Source organism: Heterocephalus glaber, unplaced genomic scaffold (assembly GCF_053883595.1).
Source record: "Heterocephalus glaber isolate CG9 unplaced genomic scaffold, H.glaber_assembly_v1.0 deba00001428, whole genome shotgun sequence".
NCBI classification, from domain to species: Eukaryota; Metazoa; Chordata; class Mammalia; order Rodentia; family Bathyergidae; genus Heterocephalus; species Heterocephalus glaber.
The window spans coordinates 25,356,939-25,362,938 of NW_028258293.1; the positions used below are offsets into that span (position 1 = coordinate 25,356,939).

At 34.7% G+C, this 6,000-nt stretch overlaps 1 pseudogene; it reads right to left on the bottom strand.

The window, feature by feature from the left end:
• Positions 1-4,530: 4,530 nt before the first annotated feature.
• Positions 4,531-5,611, bottom strand: LOC101706217 (olfactory receptor 52A1-like; annotated as a pseudogene).
• Between the last annotated feature and the right edge of the window lie 389 nt (positions 5,612-6,000).

The following is a 6,000-nucleotide window of genomic DNA, read 5'->3' on the forward strand; positions in this document are numbered from 1 at the left end:
TCCTGGTCACATAGTGGAAAATGAGATATGTATAGTAAATGAAGACAGAGTAAAGTGCCAAAAATGAGTAAAAAATAGAAGATATTAATGTCTCTGATACAGAAAAGGTTGGATTTCTGGGGGTGGATTATGAGTTTAGGTCACTATAGACACTACAGCAATAGAATCAGATGACAAAGCTGTCACAGACAGTAGAATACTTATGGTTTTTATCATCTGTCCACATCTTTCAAGCCTTCCTGTTGAAAACACACCATACACACAAACTCAGAGAATCTCTTCTTACTTAAAATTTTAATAAACCAAGCAATGTTATAATTACTTGTACATAAACATTACATTGGAAAAGAATTCTTGTTTTCATCTTGCTTTTGCTACTAATTATCATAAGTTTTCATTAAGTTTTCCTCATATTCAATTAGAATGATAGTTTTAAATCACATTTGGTTCTCTTCCATCCCTCAATGACATGAATCTAATATGTCTTACAAATTTTTCATAAAACAACCAAACATACATCTTAGATCCAGAAAAGGAAGCTGACCAAGCCAAAGGAAATTTTGTTAACACAGGATTAATGTCATTCAATTAGCTATCTTTTCTGCTCCCTTTTAAAATTTTCTACAATTAAGAATCCTCAGCTATATGAATTGCCAGCACATAGAGTAGAAACTCACCCAGATAAATAAATACCTAGCTGGAATATAAGCACAATGGATGAAAAAGATCTTTTCTGACAGATTTTAGATTCAGAAAGGTATTGATAGCTAAGCACCTCTCATTATCTGCCTTTAGCTCTTTCTTCCCTTGGCTCTTTGTAGAATCTGAACTGATCTCAAGAGACTATCACAGACATAGTCCCTGGAGTGGTCATCACACTCCTGAGGCCAGTCCGTACTTTGCAGAAAAAATATACTCACTGCTTGACAGTTCCAAGCCCGAAAATATTTAGTTACTTCATCGGAAATAATGAGAACAAGGAAATATTAAGTCATGGGTCATGTTCAGAGCATGATGATTTGAAATCATTTGAAGTGTGTGAAAAGAAAATCAGAGAGAAACAATCCTGAGATTCCACCTCACCCTGGAAAGAATGGCTGCTATCAAGAAATCAGCCAATAACAAATCCTGACGGGGCTGTGGGGAAAAGGGAACCCTGCTCCACTGCTGGTGGGAGTGTAGACTGGTTCATCCACTGTGGAAATCAGTATGGATATACTTCAAAGAACTAAGATTAGAGGTTACATTTGAACCAGCTATTCCCCTACTGGGTATTTTCACAAAAGAATTAAAAGAATCAAACCACAGCGATACATGTGCACCCATGTTCATAGCAGCACAGTTTGTGATAGCTAAAACTTGGAAATAGCCCAAGTGCTCATCAACTGAAGACTGGATAAAGAAGATGTGTGGGCTTTTAACAAATAAAATGGAGTACTACTCAGCCATAAAGAATGAGAAGCTAAAGACATTTATAGCTAAATGGATGCACATTTAGGCAATACTATTTAAGTGAAATAAATAGTACACCCATGTATAAATATCAAATAGTTTCTATAGTGTGAGAAACTGAAAGTGTAAATGAGGATCAAAATGTTTAATAGATAATGTGAAATAGGAAGAAAAGGTCTAAAGGGGAAGGGGAGGTGGGAGGGGTAAGGCAAAAGAAAGAAAAGAAAGGAATAAATATGGGAAAATTTAAAAAATGAAAGTCTTTGTAAACAGGGAGGCGTGGAGAGGTTGAAGGGAGGGCAAGGGAATGGGGAAAAATAAGATATATTATGTAAAGATGCAAATTCCCAATAATAAATGTCAGCATATCATATCCCTAAAATGTACCAATAAAAAAAAATCAGAGAGAGAGAATTTTTATACTTAAAAAACAAAAGACAGTTATTTATTTTTTCAACTTTCAGGCCTATGGCAAGTTGACAGTTGAAAGAAACAAAATATAATTCATTTTGTAAATATAATTTTACTACTGCTATAACTTAATGAAACTGCAATTACTACTATCACTGTTGTGACCACTGTAACTAAACTTTGAAACTGTTAATGTACTTAGAATCTTGAAAAAGTAAAAATAAATGAAAAGATCACTTTTATCTCCTTATTGGCAAGATTCTGTGCACTTTTCTTGGTGCTTTGGTCTTTTTTTTTAAATATGGTACTCTGCCATAAAAATAACCTTGAGGCATTTGTATGTAAATAGATGCAATTTGAGAACATAATGTTAAGTAAAGTAAGTCAGACACACAAGCTTAAGTACTGCATGGTTTCTCTTATATGAAACATGTGTACGTGTATATCTACACAAATAAAGAGCAAAATAGAAGAAAGAGAGAAAGGAAAAAGAGAATAATTCAAATAATTCCTCAAATTGCCTATGTCTTTGTTTCAAGAATATTTTAATATACATACTAATTTTTAAATTTTTATTACTAGTTTATCTTAGTCCACTGCATAGAAAATTTTGTGTTATTATGTTTCTTTTTTGTAAGAAAATTTTGGGTCTATATCTTGTATTTGAGTAATTACTTTGAAAATAATGACACGCAGTGCATAGCTGTTAACAATTTTTTGTGTGTGTGTGGTACCGGGGATTGAACTCAGGTCCTTGTGCTTGCGCAGCAGGCGGCAAAACCACTGAGCTACATCCCCGCCCCCCTATCATCTTATTTTTTATGAAATTTTGTTTCATTTTTCATAAAATAAAAAATATTTGAAATAAAAAATGATTATATTCATTTTAGCAAATTTGCACATATACACATCTCATCTTCATTTTTACTTCTCCTTCATCTCCCCACTCCCTATTGCCAACTCTAGATCTCCTTCCAATATCTACAAAATCTACCTCCCTGTTTCTGATCCTCTCTCTTTTATTTTACTCCTTAAATAAGTTATAGTTGGCATTTCTCATATAAGAGAAACTATGTGAGATTTAACCTTTGGAAATTATTATTTGCAGTTTAAAAAATTTATTTCTTCTTTCCTTTTTACCACTTGCCTCTTTGTCTTAGTGTACTGGCTAAAATCTCAAACTCAATATGTATAGATGTGCTTTGAAAATACTTCTGAGAATTGTTTCTTAATTTGGGAACGAGTGTTCAATATTCACCATTAACAGAGAAGTCAAGCAAATGATTTTTCATGGACTCTGACTTGAATTTCACTTAAGCCCTCTTGAATTTGTGAATATTTTAAATATACTAAAATGCTTGCATGGGTTTTTATGTCTTCAAACATGCTTAACATTGTTAGCTGTAAAAGGCAAAATAATTTTATTTCTACATAAATTTTATTTATGATTAATTAATATGTTTTTATTGTTTGGGTTTAATTTGCTAAAATTCTGTTGGTGTTTTTATGTCTATTTTCATAATGGGTATAGTTTTTTTAATTTAATTAACAGGTTTTGGAATCAGAGCTCTCTTCTGATAAATTGGGAGCTACTATACCTCCTATATTTTCTGAAACAGTGGTTTTGATAGTATTTTTTTTTTAATGTTTGATGCAATTCTCAAGGGAAAATAACTTGACCTCCTGTGTAAACTTTACATAAATGATTCACTTGCCTTATAGTAGTACAATGATTCTGATTTTATATTTATTCTTTTCAATGTTTGAAATTTATGTCCTTCAAGCATTGTTTTCATTATATTTACATTGTTGATTTGATTGGCTGTGTTTATGCACAATAGTCACACTTATTTCCATTTTTGTAGTAAATAGTGATATGCCTTGTTTATTTATGTTATTATGTGTTTCTCTCTCCCTTATTCTCTCTCTCCTTTTCCTGATAGTTTGCCTTATATTTAATTGATTCCTATATAGTCATTACCTTTTTCATATTTCTGTTTACCTACGTATTTATAATTTCCTCATTCTGAGACGTAAATAGATCTTTTATGTATCATATATGTGATATATATCAGGATAAATCAGTAAATAATGCACATTCATTTCAAGAACATGTAGAATAGATGTTTAATTGGCCAAAAGCAAACCCTAACATTATTCAAACATTTAAACTTCTAAAACTATGACCTGATACCAGTAAAAATAATTTAGATATTAATAACAAAAAGTTTACCAAAAATCTTTGGAAACCAAGTAAGACACATCTCAGTAAGTTGTGAGCTAAACCACAAATCATAGCGAGCAGTGACTTTATTTTAATTGAGTAAGAATAAAAGTATAACAATGATAAAACGTGTGATGCAGCAAACCAATGATTAAAATAAATCCATCGATGAAGATGTGTATTATCCAAAAGAATTAGTTTTGCAACCAGTAACTAAAGATTTTTAATAAAAAATAAAAAAAATTTAACACAAAGAAATTAAAAAATAATGTAAATTAGAAGTCAAACTCATTAGAAAAGATAATATCAGTTTTTATCTGAGTACTATTCATGTACAGATGGCCATCCTCTTCAAAATGCTTAAGTTTGGTGATGTGAAACTCCATCAATAAAGCACACACAGTCCAAACTGTCACAGTCCCTAGCAAATACCATCTTCATGGTCAGGAACATGCGACAGAACACTGCTGGGACCCAAGGTTCAGAAGAAAAATGCATGCCACGTGGTTATGAATTACCATATTTTTTACCCCATACACAATATGGTTGAGAGCAGGTGGCAGCAGGAGGTAGATGGCAGACAGAAGAATGTGAGTCAAGGGAGCAACATGCCCAAAACACTGACTGAAGAAGAAAAAGAAGGCATGAATATAAAAATTCAAGAAAAACAAAAGTATGAGCTGTGCACATGTGACCTGCTTTGAGTTGTGCTTCCTTTTGGTGTAGATGGAAAACACCTTGAAAAATCAGGGCATAGGATATGAGAAGAAAAATCATGTCAAAGCCCAGAATGCTGAATCCCACAAAGAGACCACATATCTTATTGACTCTGATGCCATCTGCAGCCAGCTAGACCACAGCCCTGTGCTCACAGTAAGAGTGGGCAATATTGGGCCGGGGATTTAGCTCAGTGGTTTCGCCGCCTGCTGTGCAAGCGCAAGGACCAGAGTTCGATCCTCGGTACCAAAAACAACCCCCCTCCCCCCCCAAAAAAGAGCGGGCAATATGCACAGAGTGGAAAACATGCAGCCTTTTGATAAGAATGGGTAGCAGACCAACCAGCACTATAGCTCGGATTGCCACCACTACCATCATATGCCCCAGGATGGAAGGCATGAGGATGGACCTGTATCTCAGAGGACCACAGATGGCAATGTATCTGTCAAAGGCCATCTCTAACAGAATGCCAGACTCCATGCACCGGCAAGACATGGTTAAAGAAGAGCTGGGCTAGGTAAGCATCAAAGTCCACGGAACAAGATCGGAAACAGAAGATGGCAAACATCTTGAGAGCAATGGCGCACAGAGTCCTATGGAAGTTGCTGCCAGCACAACCAGGAAGATGTACATGGGCTGGTACAAGCTACGTTCTGCAGGGATGGTGATCAGTAAAATGATGTTTCCCAAAAGTGCCATTATGCACACAGCGAAGAAATGAAACCCAATCCAAAACTGCACATGCTGTAGTCCAGGAATGCCAGTTAAGTTTACAGTTCTGGGGTTCAAATATGACATGTTCATTCATTTTATAGAAATTGGTATTCTGTCGTCCTGTGGTTGATTCTGATACCTGCAAAAGATAATACCCATGGAAAGTGAAAAGGTCTCATCTCATCTCTTTATGTTATTCAACTATTTTATTTAAATTACCATCAACTGTATCACGTATTGAGAAAAGAAGGACAGTGCTTCTGGTGCTAGTTTGGCCATAGTTTCCTAAAGTTTTATAATATATGTCATGTAGTAGAGCCATCTACAAGGTAAAAATTCAGAGGTTCTAAAATTCTCCCCCCAGCCCCCGCCTCAGCAGTACTTGAGTTGTAATCCATGGCCATGAACGGTGCTTCACTTCCAGGCCTTTTTAGTGGTATCACTGAATTGCTAAATTACCCAGTTTGCACTACTGTCTCAGT